Here is a 15,492-nt window from a genome sequence, read left to right as displayed (position 1 = left end):
TGTACCTTTGGCATAAGAAATGAGTGATTTCTTGGCAAGAATCTGCAATCCCTTCTCGCTCATATGACCCATTCTTTTGTGCCATAAATCTACAGAAATCTCATCTTGTGCCGCGTTCAATTCACCTTGGCATATTTCTGCATTTGTCCTGTACAACGTGCCACGAGCAACTCCCTTTGCAATCACCAATGATCCCTTAGTGAGTCTCCACTTTTGATTTGCAAAATAACTCTCGTATCCATCTCGGTCTAAAGCAATTCCCGAGATCAAGTTCATCCGCAAATCAGGTACATGCCGCACATCCTTTAGAACCAATGTGCATCCGACATTTGTCTTGATACAAATGTCACCAATCCCCGCAATCTTTGAGTAACTTGTGTTACCCATTTTCACTGTGCCGAAATCACCTGCTACATATCTGCAAAAAAGATCTCTTACCGGTGTGGCATGGTGAGATGCCGCTGTGTCAACCACCCATTCCGACTCTGGACCTGACAGGTGCATGCATTCCTCTTCCTCATTTATAAAGAGGACAACATTATCATTATTTTGCACCATGGCGGCTGTGTTGTCGTCATTCTTCTGGCCACTGGTTTCACCTTTGCCCTTCCTTGGATTTGGGCAATCTCTTTTGAAGTGACCTGGTTGATTACAGTTGTAGCAATTTCTGACTCTTGATTTGGATCGGTTCTTTGACTTCCCACGAGCTCCGGATCTACCATAGTTGTTCGAACTCCTTTGATAACTCCTGCCTCTACCTTCTGTGATGAGAGCCTGTCCTTGATTTTCAGGCTTCTTTCTCATCTTCTCATTGAGTAGAAGAGCCGATGTGACATCTTTCAACTCAATAGTAGTCTTACCGTGCAGGATGGTTGTTGCCAAATTATCGTACGAAGATGGCAACGAGTTCAATAGCAAGATGGCTTTATCTTCTTCCTCGATTTTCACTCCGAGGTTGGCAAGCTGTGTGATTAGTCCGTTAAACACATTTAAATGTGACAAAAAATTCGTACCTTCACTCATGTGTAGGGCGTATAACTGCTTCTTCAGGTACAATTTATTTGTCAGCGTTTTGGACATGTATAGGCTTTCCAACCTTGTCCAAATTCCACGTGCAGTGTCTTCATCAATGATGTTATTTACCACATCATCTGATAAGTGCAACCTAATTGCACTAGCAGCTCTTTCATCCAAGTCAGCCCAATCCTCAGCTTTCATGGTATCAGGCTTTTTGGAATCAACATCTAGAACCTTGTGTAATCCTTGTTGGATGAGCAGATCTCTCATCCTTCTTTGCCATGTTGAGAAACCGTTATCTCCGTTGAATTTTGCTACCTCGTACTTTACTCCGGACATTTTTATTTTTCACCAAGTATAGTACTACCGACAGTGAATAGTATTTCAGTGAACGAGCAGAACCTGTGCTCTGATACCAGTTGTTGGGAATAAACCCCTTACCAAAATAATATTCACGGTAATAAAGCGGAATAATAATGTAGCACCGAGATACGGTAATTAACAAGAATAAAAGAGTAACAATGACACCAAGATTTTTACGTGGAAAACCCTTCTGAATAAGGGAAAAAACCACGACCCCGAGAGGAGCAACTGATATCACTATAGTAAGGAATTTTACACTTTGTAGGTCGGAGATAAATACTCCAAAGACCACTACAACACTCAAAAGAAATAACCCTCTTTTGATATTCCCACCTCACTACAATATCGCTCACTCTCTATTTTCCTCACAGACTATTTTCTTATACCTTGTCTGTGAAACCTCACTCTTTCTTTCTCTCTTTGTTGGTGTGAAGAAATGAGAGTTGAAGCTCTCCTTTTATAGCCAAAGCTTCACCCTCTAAAGCCTACAATATTTGACAATTTACACACACTTTTCACAATTCAACAAAGTTGGCTACCAAACCAAAGAAATTCAACAAGGTTGGCTACCAAACCAAACTAATTCAACAAGGTTGGCTACCAACCAAACCAAGTCAACAAGGTTGGCTACCAAACCAAAGAAAACTCTTATTAGGCACATGCCTAATACTTCTTCAATGAGATGGACATCATCAGATATGTCTTCAGGTGCTCCAAAATAGATGCTTTCTTTTGGCTCACCTGCATTCCAATAAAATAATATTGCGTGTATTACCACAAAAAATAAAAAATAAAAACATATAGAACAAGTTATATTTAGATGATAGTGTTGGTATTATAATATAGAGGGTAAATAATGATGGGATTATTTATTGGATATACTTTTATTGGTAAATATTTAATTCATTGAATTAAAAATGAGATAAATAAGGTATAATATAAAACATATGTTTGGTTTTACACTAGCTTAATTGAACTTTTATTTCCATTTTAGCCTTGACTTTTTTTTTAAAGGACTCTTTGAGAAGAGCTTCGATTAAGAAATGATTTGATTGTGTAAATTATTTTTTAAACCGTTAGTGCATAGAAGTTAAACTTAATGATTAGTAGAAAGATTATCAAGTACAAATTGAAGGATGAAAGTAGAAATAATTTATCTTTGGGTTTGTCATTAGAATTAAGCATCTCAGAGTAAAGGGGGGAGTAACCTCTATGATTCTTACGAAGCAGCTTCATCTTTTATTCAAGTGAGAGACCAAAAAACTTTCTGCTCCCTTCGAAAACTTTTTGAATCAATTCTTCTTCTATCCCATGATTTATCAAGCAAAAGAATCCATCCTCAACGCATGCCTGCAAAACACATGCTCAAAAAGTTCCCAACTTCCCATCATTTAGCATTCAAACTTTTACTACACTCATTTCAAAGAGACGCGTAGCCTAGTGGTCAATGGAGTGAGTTGAAAATTATGAGGTCTTAGGTTCAAATCTAGTGAAGGCATAAACACTAGGTGATTTCTTCCATTTGTCCAAGCTTTGAGGGACCAAATTAGTTAATACCTGTGCTGGTAGAAGGTATCTGGTATATGTGCTGGTGGTAGTAGTGGTGGCAAAATGGTTAAAAGAAAACAGTTAACAACTTATATTATCCACCAAAAAACGGGTTGACCAATGAACTTTTCTAAAACGGGTCAAATATGGATAAGAACCATATTATCCATTTAGAAAATGGATAATTAATGGGTTTAACTTTTACATTTGTAAAACCTCAAATTGGGAATTCCTTAAGTTGGGGAGACTAGTAATTCTCCCAAAATGATCATATTCAAGAAGTACTCATTTTATCCGTTTTTCATTACTCGTTTTCGACCCAAACCATATTCGACCCAACCCGCTTGTTTGCCACTACTAGGTGGTAGCATGCAGGTCCGAAGCTAAGTGGGCAGAAGACTGTGCACAACTGTACATTAGCTTATTTTTTGTTTTATTTATATATATTTTAGATGTTAGAATTTTTGGTAAAGATCCCACTTCCAGGTACTCCAATGTTAGTGAAGGTGTGCGCAAAAGTGACACCATGGTTGTTTAAAAAAAAAAGCTTTTACTACATTGTGTGAAACTATTTGGATTATAGAAAGTGAGGTGTACCTTGCGGAGCGAATCAGCGAGTAAGGTGCGATCTGTAGAGCTAAGATCAATAATCGGAAGTTGCAGAGCTCCCTCCATTTTTTATTTTTATTTTGGAAAAATCACTAAAACAAATTCGTACAGTGCCCTTAAGACTAGTACTACCAAATTTATAGTGACTACCTAACCAACTGGTGATTTTGTATTACCTAATAAATTGTATTTCGTACAAGGAAAAAGAGTGAGCATACTTCCCGTGGGTGCTCGGCAAGGGCGGATGCAGCATACACGATCCAGTACTTTCGACGCGGACCATAAATTTATATATTAAAATCACTAAATTTATAATAAATAATAGATATAAATACATAACTTTAAAATATAATGTATTTTAATGCTAAAAATTTTAAATATTGAACTCATAGAATTAAAATCTTAGATCCGCCCGTGATGCTCGGGAATTATGACTTTGAATCAATAAACGGTACTCCTTAAAATTAAAAAAGAATACAGAAGTTGACACTTCAACAACTACAAGTATATGATTCACTTGTGCTACTAAGGGGTCGGTTGGTAGGATGCATTAGATAAAATAATGTATTAGATAAAATAATGCATGCATTACTTTTATATATAATAATGCCTTGTTTGGTACACATTTTGAACCTATGCATTAATTATGCAAGTATTATTTATATACCCTATTTGTTATTATCATGTGCATAACTAATGCATAGAAAACCATGGTGTTAATAATGTAATGAGTTTTAATGCATGCATTAGCTTAGTTATAGAAAAAATTATAGGAAAAATGCATAAAGATCCCATTCAACTTGTCCTAAAAAATTATTTACACACCTAAACTTTACGGGTGTCCTAACACCCCCACTATTGTTAAAATAGTTATATTTATTTACTCCCTCCTAAACCCTGGCCCAACTATAATAACTTGAGCGGGAAAGACGCGTTTTTATTATGAAGCCATGTAATTAAATTGTTCAGTAAATAAAAATAACATCCTTCTTCTATTTACTAACACTCTCATTCACCCCGTTAGTTAAAAATTCCCAAATTGAAGAACTCTAATGCCCCACCTTCAAAGATTCGATTTGCCTCACAAAAAATCGAAGGGACCTGTTGCAAAATCCTTCGATTTTGTTGTTCTTTAGGGTTATGTTTGTTGTTATTGTTTCATTTGACGAGTTGGTGGAAGACCCGTTCGAAGCCGAAGGTCTTTGAAGAATCAAGTTCAAACGTTATCTCTGTTTTAGTTTGTAGGTAAACCCATCAAGCTTAGCTTTTTCTATCATCAATCCTAAATGTTATCTCAATATCATCTGTAACTAGGGTTTTGGACTTGCTTCAAATTTCTTCACTGTAACGTTTTTAACATAAAATCGAGTAACAGAAATATAATTTTTAAGGTGTAATAATAACCAAATTTCAGTTTTTTCTTGTTGCATGTGTTGTCATTTGTTATGTCGGGGTCTAATAGTAACTATTAATCTTTAATTAGTTTATTTTCTACTATATTCAAGTATTTTAATGTCTTTTGTACTTGTTACACTGAGGTTTTTGCATTGTGAAAAAATCTCCATGGATAAGTTACATTCCTTTTCAATGGAGGATTAAATTGGTGGGATGATTATTGATTGTGTTGATGCCGATGTTGATATGTTCTCATATTTTGAGTTTATAGGTTATGTGAAAGAGTTTGGGTACAATAGTTCTTCTGCTGTTATTTATGTTAGACCACCTAATTGTCCTGGTTTAGTAGTAATTAAGGTTGATAGGGACCTTATGAATATTTGTGATGAGTTTAAAAGTGGGAATATTTTGGAGGTATATGTAGATCACACGGTTGATGATGTTGTAGCGGTCCCCCCTCTATTAGAATATATCAGTCAACTAGGGGTGATAGTAATGTTTTTTTTAGAAGGAATCTAGTCAAGATTTGGGGGCTGTGAGGGTATGGAAACTTCTGAAAAGGCATCCAATGCTGCTGAAAATAATGCCAATAATAGTGTACCTACTGATGTTACTACCGATGATAGTTCAAACTCCTCATCTGAATCTAGCAGCAGCACAGGTAATAGCTCAAATTCAAAGCATGGGAAATTGTTTGAAGAAGGAGAAGATGATTATGACAGTGATACACATGAGGAGTATAGGGCATTTAGGGCAGAAAGAAAGACTGTAGAGAGAAGGAAGAGGAAAGAAAGTGCTCCTGAACAAGAACATGTTAAACGAGGTAAGAGAGGACCAGATGTGGGGCATGATGAATATGAATCTAGGAAGAAGAATAGTTTAGAAAGTAAGATAGGTAGTGATGAGCCTTATTACCATTCAGATGAAGCTGCTACTTTTGAGACAAGGGGAGGTTCAACAGAAAGTTGAAGCTAGAAGAAAAACGACTAAAAAAAGAGTAATCTTTGACAAGACTTGCAAGAAAATAGTTTGGAAAACGGGACTTGCATTTGCAAGTGTGAGAGATTTTAGAGAAGCTATAATTAAATATGTTGTTCAACAAAATGTTTATATAGAAAAGTACGTAAATAAACCTACAAGGGTGAGGGTTAAGTGCAAGAAGGCATCTTGTCCTTGGCTTCTAGTTGCTAGTTATGATTCTAGGACTTGTGAGCACCTAATTTTTGACCATATTTAAATTTATTTTTATCACCTTTGGTATTTAAATAGTTTTTAAGTTTAATCTAGATATTTTAGCTTGTATTTCACTTTTTTATAGGTTTTATTTGATAAAATTGAAAAATACAAAGAAAAGTCATATTTTAGTTTTGCTAAGGATAAGATGTAGATTTTAGTAAATAATACCCTTCTTGATTAATTTTTATTCTATTTTAAATTTTTTGAATTGTTTTAAGTAGTATATTATTATGTATTCATTTAATTAATTTAGTTACTTCATATTGTTTTTCAAAAGAAAGAAACAAACAAAAGAGCAAAAACAAAAAATGAAAGAAGAGAAACGTACAAAATAGAAAGGCAAAAGTAAGGAAAAAAAGTGGTCCCCCTTTCCTCCAAAATCACGTGCCCTTTGATCATTTTGTTAATTTTGGCATTTTCCTTCGGAGGAGACCACACATTTTTAATAGAGAATTTTTCATAAAATACCATCTTTTAAGTCTAATTAGCCATTTATAGATATTCTTTGCTATATTACGTATTATAAATACCTTTTATGTTTTTATACAATGTATTTTATGTATTTAAGTTGTTGTATTCATTAATACAACCAAAAAAATAGGCGTAAAAACTGGAATTCCAGCTAAATTTGACATGTATTTAGCTGTATTCAAGCGGCATTAACGTTAAATACAGAAGGTTAAACTGGTTAAAAACGGAAGGAAATCAAATCACATGATATTCTCCTAATTTAACTCCACGAACTAATAAGGAAATCAAATCACATGATATTCTCCAAATTTAACTCAACGAACTAAAACGATCCCTCATTAATCTGTATTTGAAAGATACATAATAAAGATTATAGCTGAATAAAGAGAAATACATATGAATAATACAGTTGAGTAGAACTGTATACAGTTGAATACAACAAAATACAACTTAATTCATCTGAATAAAACACTTGAATACAACAAAATACAACTGAATACAGCTGAATAAAACTCTTTAATGCAACAAAATACAACTAACTTCTGCTGAATAAAATAGTTAAATACAACTGATTAAAACTGAATACAAGAGAATACGCATAACTTTTTAATACATCTAAAATATATAAATTAATGCTACTGAATACATGTGAATACAGCTGAAATATACATTCGAATACAACTGAATACAAATAGGCGATTTGGGCGATCTAGAGAGAGAAACAGCCTGATGGCTTCGCCGACCGGCAGCCAGCCATTAATTCCGGTTGGTCAGCCCCTTAACACATTTGCCCAACCTCCTACAGCAACTACAAACAATCCCCATCCCTCAAATCCCACAAACGAAGCCATGAATTACGCAAAAGCTGTGGACCCTACTTCAACGACCACTGCCAAGCAGAATCGAGCCGCTACAGTTGAACCAATTGCTCTTCGTCTATCAAAATCAACGAATTAAACTTACCCTAGGCGATTGTAATGGAGTGATAATGGAGGGGAACTAGAGAATTTGGGTGGGAGGAGAGGTATGAATCGTGGGTTGAGGGAGAAAGAGTAAAGTGTATGCAAAAAGAGAGAGAACGTGGTTAGTCAATTTTACTGTGATTATGTGAGAGAAAAGACTAAAAAGGAAAGAGAAAAATATTATTTAGCATATATGGTGCCTTAAATGTAGGATGCAACTATAATTAGATATTTGGCTATAAAGTATAAAAGGTATCTATAGTATGCAATAATTTAAAATGGTATTTATTTAAAATAAATAGGGTACTAAGGTTTTCTATAGGGTGTAAAAATTCCTTTTTAATATTGATTTTCTTGTTTTCCAAGTCCATTAATTTGGTGGGAGTCCTATATAACAAAGACATAAACACACACACACACACAAAAAAAAAAAAGAGGGCCTCCTTCACAAAAACACACGCCAAAAAAAACACAGAGACGATGAAAAAAGAAGCTTAAGCCGTTACCCACTTTAGCGTTCAAACTTTTACTACACTTATACAAAAAGTGTTGCCTAGTTGTCAATGAAGTGGGTTGAAAACATGAGGTCTTAGGTTTAAACCCAGTGAAAGTATAAATACTAAGAGATTTCTTCTGATTTGTCCCACCCTTGAAGGACAAAGTTACTTGGTACCTGGTATCTATGTTGGTGGCAGCACGCAGGTCCAAAGCTAGGTGGGCAAAAGAGTTCTGCCGACCCCCTTTGTCGAAAATTATACTATGTACAGCTGTACATAAGGTTATTTTTCATTATATATATATATATATATTAAATGTTGAATTCTTTTGATAAAGATACTACCTCCAGATACTTCAAAATTAGTAGAGGTGTGCGCAAAACTGATACATGGTTGTCAAAAAAGCTTTTTTACTACATTGTATGAAACAATTTAAATTATAGAAAGTGAGGTGTACCTTGCGGAGTGAATCAGCGAGGAGTCCAGAACCAAAATGTGGTTTTTTTTACTCAAAATACGCAAATAAGTGTTAAAAAAAATGTTACCAAACTATATATAACGCCACAAAAAGTGGCACTATACAGTAACGGTAACTGCACCGTTACTGTATAGCGCCACTTTTTGTAGCGTTATATATAGTAAACCTGACCCCTTATTACCTGACTCCACCAATAATTTCTGGGTTCAATAATTCAAAAGCATATAAAGCCACTTTTTGTGGCACTATATACAAAAAAAAAAAAAAAAAACTTCTCCGGCTAGCCATTTCCTATATAAACATCGTAGAATCGCATATCTTCATTCAAAAAAAAAATTTAACTCTTGTTGGTTTCTATTGTTGTTAAATTCTCCAGCATTTTTTCATTATGTCTGAAGAACGTAGAATAAGAGTATCATTATATTGGGGGGTGAGGTTGTGATGGAGAATAACTCTGTGGGCTACAGTTTACCTGCTAAGTGTAATGTTAAATTGCCACTTTCAATGGAGTACGAAACATTGATATCGTTGTTATGCAAAAAAATGAGTGTGAGAAAACGTTCAGTGATACTCAAAGTAACCGGAAGATATCCGTATTCCGTTACGCCGCAAGGGGTTGCTTTTTACTCAGAGTTTAACATCGATGATGATGACACTTTGAGTGATTTCCTGAGGACTCAGGACGAATGCCGGGAATCTCTTGTAATCACAATGTTGGAGATGTACGTGAAGGTCGAAGACGTTCCAAAAAACGAGGTTGTGCGTAGTAGAGATAACCCCCAGTCATCGGGTGGTTATTCTGGATCAGTTTTTGCCGGACATGTTCCGGATGAAAGATTTTTTCTTGATTTAAATTTATCACCGTCGGCAAATGAGCAGCGAGAAAATAATTTATACCCTGTTTTCCATAATTCACAAGAAGAGTGGTAAACTTCAATTTTTATTTGTGTTAATTACGTATATTTTTGGCGTATTGAATTAATTTTAACGCTCATTTATTTAATAGGGGTACCGGCCGGATATGAATTTTACAAGTGGCCCATCCGGTAGTCATCACCTAACTGAAAACGTCCATCATGGAATGTCATCACATTACGACTTGTAAGTGAAATGATATAGCCATATATAAAGCATTTATTAATTTAGTAGCTTATATTTTTGTTGAAATGTGCAGTGAAAACGAGCAAGTTGAACTACCCGTACTCACTCAATTGCCCGAAAACGACGTATTACATCAGGATCTGGCAGATGCACAGAGTGAGGAAGAGAACAACGATTACGATAACAATGCCAATGAATCGGGAAACGAGACACCGTTTGCTCGTGAGGATGGTGATGAAGAGGACGAGGAGGAAGGACCCGATTTGAAGAGAGCCCCCCATAGACGAAAAGTATAGGAGTCTGAAGTGTCGTTTCATTCAAGGGAGATTCTTTATATTGATAACTTGCCAGTCGTGCCGGATGTGGAAGCTCTCACAAGGGATTTTGATGAAATCCGGACAGCAATGTGAGATGAGTCTAGACCAACGGTGCTTGCAAAGGGGATACTTTTTCCTGATAAAGCACGCGTAAGCAGGGCTTGTAAAATGCACAATGTTAAAGAGTGTCGTGAGATGCAGGTATCGGAGTCAAGTCCGACGGTATACAAGGCTATTTGTCGCAGGTGGTTTTGGCCATGTAATTGGATGTTGCGTGCGTCGAAGAAGAAGACAGGTATATGGAAAGTGGGTAAATACATTCCCACCCACACATGCGAAATGGACACTTTCAACGGGAATCACTTCAACTTGGATATTGACTTGATATCTCTTATACTTATTCTGCACATCGAAGCGTCCAGAAGGTATAAAATCAAAGAGTGCATTACAGCAGTCCACCAGGAATATGGCCACACAATTACTAAAAGAAAGGGATATCTTGGGCGCAAAAGAGCGTTTGAAATAGTCTATGGTAACTGGGATAAGTCATTTGCGGATCTGCCTAGGTACATGGCTGCACTGCAGCACTTTAACCCCGGAACAGTTGTTGAATGGAAGCTTGAGCGGAGTCCGGGTAAACCAGAATATATATTCAATTACGTGTTCTGGGCGTTTAAGCCAGCAATTAATGGTTTTCCGTATTGCCATCCCGTAATATCCATAGACGGAACTCATGTCTATGGAAAGTACGATATCAAGCTATTGATAGTCGTGGCAGTGGATGCTAATGGACAGATATTTCCTCTAGCTTTTTCTATTTGTGCCAATGAAAGCATAGAGACGTGGACAATGTTTTTGAACCACCTGAAAGAGCACGTTGTCAAACAGCGTTCAGGTATTTGTCTAATATCTGATCGGCACGGGGGTATATTAAGTTCTGTGGAGAACCTTCCTGCCTGGCAAGAACCTTATGCATACCACCGTTACTGTGTGAGGCACTTTAAGGCCAATTTCAAGAAGGCACATCCCAAAAAAGATCTACATGATTTGATGTGGATGGCAGCAACAGACCACCAACAACATAAATTCCGGAGGCATATGGATTCTATCAGGCAAGAAGACGATGCAGCATATCGTTGGTTAATGCGACATGATCCTGAAAAGTGGACGTTGCATGCAGATGGTGGCAGACGCTGGGGAATTCTTACTACAAACGTGTCAGAATCCTTCAACGGGTTATTAAAGTCGGCAAGAGGATTGCCCGTCACAGCCATGGTGCGTATGTCGTTCAAGCAGATGGCGGAGAGGTTTGTGCAACGGTCTGCAGCTGCAATGGAATTGATGGAAAGGGGTGTTGAATTTATGCCAGTGCCTATGAAGAGATTAGAGAAATATAGATGGCGAGCACATTGGCATTCCTTTTTGCAATATGATAACGAACGAGGTATTTTTGAAGTTCGCACCGCTATCCATAATAATCGGGGTAATAATGTACATACTGTAAATGAATCCACAAGGTTATGCTCATGTGGGAAATGGTCAATCTACCACATGCCTTGTTCACATGCCATCAAGTGTTTTCAACGTGTTGGTTATGCGGAGACCAACTATATTGATCAACAATATAGTGTTTCCAAATACCTAAACACATATAGTGGTCAGTTGCAGCCAGTGGGTGTTGAGCATTATTGGCCCCCAGAATAATTTAAAATGGTGTGTAACAAGTCCTATTTGCATAAAAGACAGGTGCAGAAGAGAACGCGTATACAGAACCAAATGGATGTTAGTGATACCGTATATGCGCGCAAATGTGGTATATGCTCGCAAACAGGACACGACCGTAGAAAATGTCCTTTGGGTGGCAACAATAACCAAGCTCAGGGCGGGTGTTCTTCTATTGTACCTAACTACCCATGAGTTCATGTTGTAATAATTAGTTGTTATGTATACGATTTAAGTATTTATGAAATAAAATTTTCTTGTTTGTTAATTATGATTTGTACTTTCCCATTTTACCTATTTAAATAATAATTTAATATAATTATCGGTATATTTATTATGTGTGTGTTGTCTTGTCGACATCACGATATTTAATATGCAAAATATAGCGCCATTATATATGGCGCTATGTGTGTCTTGTCTTGTTGAACTGAAAAAGCTGAAAAAGCTGACCGGCTGACATAAAGTCGTCTTGTCAACATTATGATATGGCGCCATTAGATATGGCGCTATCTAATATAGCGCCATTAGATATGTAGCTATCTAATATAGCGCCATTAGATATGGCGCTATATGTGTGTTGTTTCGCCTATAAATAATGGGGTCATTGTAGTTATTTTGTGTGCTAAAAATTTCCCCCAGAAATATTTCATTAAAAGTAAGTAAGGTTTTTATTATAAGCAAATAGTTCACAAATGGCTCAACCTGGTCGTCCACCAATTTGCTTATGTGGAAAACCATGCATGATGGATTGTGGGTGGGAAGGTGCTAACGTTGGACGCCGCTATTGGTGCTGTATGAACAAGTTGTACAAGCAACCCGACGAACCTACTTGTGAATTTGATGAATGGGCTGAGGAACCATGTTATCAGGAAAGCTACAGGGATAGATTACAGGAATTTCATAATATGTTGTTATACCAGCATAGAATACAAAAGGAGGGAGATAGAATTATTACAGAAATGAGGGAGAAACTGAAGGAGGTGGAAGATAAAAAATGGAGAGCAGAATGGAATTGTGAAGCACACAAGGAACGCAACGAAAAATATAAACGGGAACTTGCGGAGGTGAAGGCGAGAGTGAAAGAGTTAGAAGAAGAAAAAGAACAAATGGAAGAACGATTTAAGTGGTTGGAGCGAAGAATAAATGACAACTGAGGATGGAGCATTGGCGTGTATGTGTTTAGTGTCATTTTCATATTTCATGTATTTTTATTATGTTGGCCTGTTATGTTTGTGTTTGTGTTGTAGTAATGTTTTCCTTGTTTGTTGTACTAAATTTTATTTTAATTTAAGTGGAAGTTAAGTTTAAGTTGTTGTGTTACTATACCAAATACTATAAAACGAAATGAGAACTAAAAAAAGTAACTGTCATATTCGATTAAATATTGTTGTTAATGTATACAAAAATATTATTTACACCAAAAAAACATAAAAATGGAAGACCGAATCAATGTGTCCCACATTCGGTGTGTCTCAAAGTAGCCGTTGGCCTGAGGCGCATCCCCTGCCACCCGGGTACGCTATCAGGATCATCATCATCAAGTCGTCTCCTTATGGTCGGATGCGACACAGGATGACATGTATCAGTGGTGCTGTCAGGTCCAGTAGAAGGCTACATAATAATATCAAACTTAGTATAGAAAACTACATAACAATTCACAAAAATTTATATTGTCTTACCATAATCGTGTCTGGATCCTGAATGTAGTCATCTGTCGCAACATCGCATGAAGCCTAAAAAAGTAAATTAATAAAGTTAAAGAAAATAAATAAGTTATAGTAAAAACAGTAATAAAATTAATACTAATAAACTCATATCTGCGCATGTGATGAGCTGCCATAACTCAGTCGGTGCCTACTATCAAAATCTCGGATCGGTCGAGACTCATCAGTGGTAGACGGGCCAGGAAAATATCTACCCAACTCCACTCCTTGAAAATCCGAGCCCGTGATCAAGAATTGACTCGATGGGGTCACCTGCGACGTCCCTGGAGTGTCATAAATGCCAAGGCTGCAAGACGGCATGTCGGTCTCATGCATGCCACCTCCTATATCAGCAGCAACATCATCAGCAGAAGCCTCAAAGCCCCCTTGCTGGGGACCTCCTCTCCGCCCACGACCACGTCGTCCGGCACCAGCAGGTCGTCGTGGAGCAGCAGCAGCTCGTCGCCTACCACCTCGTGGCATACCACAACCTCGCTGGTACGTGGCTGGGTCAATATAATCTGGCTCGTGTGCCAAACGTTGATCCGATCGGCCTCGCTGCAGTGTCTGGGAAGCCACATCCATGAAGCGACGACTATACTCCTGCATGATCACAGGATTGTGGACATAACTCTGCATCTGCTGCCCCATACGATATACGGTATGCAATCCAATCGCCTGCACAAAAGTTTTTAATATAAACTATGTATTTGACTCGAAATTACTATTAATGTAATTGATAATAACATAAAACATACCAGAGCCTCATGTCTCCTGGCGTATGAGACGTACCGACCATCTACCTGATGAACTGGGTTCCCGATAAAAAGTCGGGAAATAGTGTGGTACCATGCCATATAAACTTCGATAGGAAAGTGTTGCGGAGCTGGGGTCAAGTCCCCTCGGCTGTCCCAAATACCCAATTGCGCTGCCAGCCAATCAATAAATGTGTCGTCCACCCTCATCCGATCATCCCTCTCATAATGTAAAGGATCTCATGCAGGCCGAGTCGGTATAGGCTGCGGAAATCCAAACTGACGAAATACTCGCTCTGAGGCATGATGCTCGACAATATCGAGGCACGTGAGAGGGACGGAAGCCCTCCAAATATGGCGGTCGTGCGTGCAATACGTTGGCAGGGTACCTATCATCTCTTCGTTGTACGGCGTCAAGATGAACTATCAAATAATAACACAAACCGTTAGTATGCGCAACACCTAGTTAAACAATAATTGGTAAGTTTAGTTAGATATTCACTTGTGCGTCCTCCAACAAATCCAACACATCCCTACAGAAGGGGAGATTATGATGGCCATGATACTCTTATGCAAGTCTACGACGCAATACCCACCTACAAGCTAGAGGGAGATCAGGAATATGTACATTAGCCGGTAGTTGTGGTAGAGGTGACCGAAGCTGCAGAAATCGCTCCCACACCCAAACCTAACATACAAAGTTGACGTAAAGATTAACTATAACTAGGTAGAATTGTAACTAAAGGATATATTATTTGAATAAGTTGTCACCTGTAGAAGTGGCAGAAAGTCAGAAATGTCTCTCTGTGTGCCCATGGATGCCCGGCACATCTGCCTGTACAAAAATGATAGGACAGCACCACCCCAGCTGTAGCTGACTGTATCATCGAAGTCCGCAATATGATGCAGAAAACGGAGGCTCACTAGGTTCCCCGAAGTGTTCGGGAACAAGACCCCCCCAAATAGAAGGAGCAACAACAGCCTCGTATATTGCTCCACATCCACCTCCGCTGAGTCGTCGGTGATAGTATCGTGGATCTGCACCAAGTGGTCTCTAATGGGGACCAACTGCATACGACTGCTCCCAATTGCTACATCTGGGTCCTCAGACCTGAAGCCCGTGAGCCTGTGCAGCATATCCATATATGAATCCCGATTAAAATATCTCATATTCCCAGGCAGTAAAACTGGCAAGCCATCAGTGGACAGGCCATATAAAATCTCGACGTCCTGGAGTGTGATGGTGGCTTCGCCGATGGGCAGATGGAAAGTGTGCGTCTCCGGTCGCCACCGCTCAATCAACGCCGTGATCAAAGCA

The 15,492-nt window shown here is 37.9% G+C and overlaps 1 long non-coding RNA gene across 2 annotated transcripts; it reads right to left on the bottom strand.

Moving 5' to 3' along the window:
• Nucleotides 1-1,575: 1,575 nt before the first annotated feature.
• LOC138876501 (uncharacterized) lies at nt 1,576-3,646 on the bottom strand. Of its 2 annotated transcripts, XR_011401808.1 has the most exons (3): nt 3,526-3,646; nt 2,589-2,730; nt 1,576-2,121 (listed from the first exon to the last, which is right to left on the bottom strand). It is a non-coding gene; the product is annotated as an uncharacterized lncRNA (long non-coding RNA). The 2 variants fall into 2 exon arrangements; XR_011401807.1 differs by having other exon boundaries at nt 1,576-2,730.
• Nucleotides 3,647-15,492: the final 11,846 nt, after the last annotated feature.

Source organism: Nicotiana sylvestris, chromosome 8, assembly GCF_000393655.2.
Source record: "Nicotiana sylvestris chromosome 8, ASM39365v2, whole genome shotgun sequence".
Classification (NCBI taxonomy): domain Eukaryota; kingdom Viridiplantae; phylum Streptophyta; class Magnoliopsida; order Solanales; family Solanaceae; genus Nicotiana; species Nicotiana sylvestris.
The sequence above is the reverse complement of the archived record's forward strand: the minus strand, read 5'-3'. Positions and strand labels throughout refer to the sequence as shown.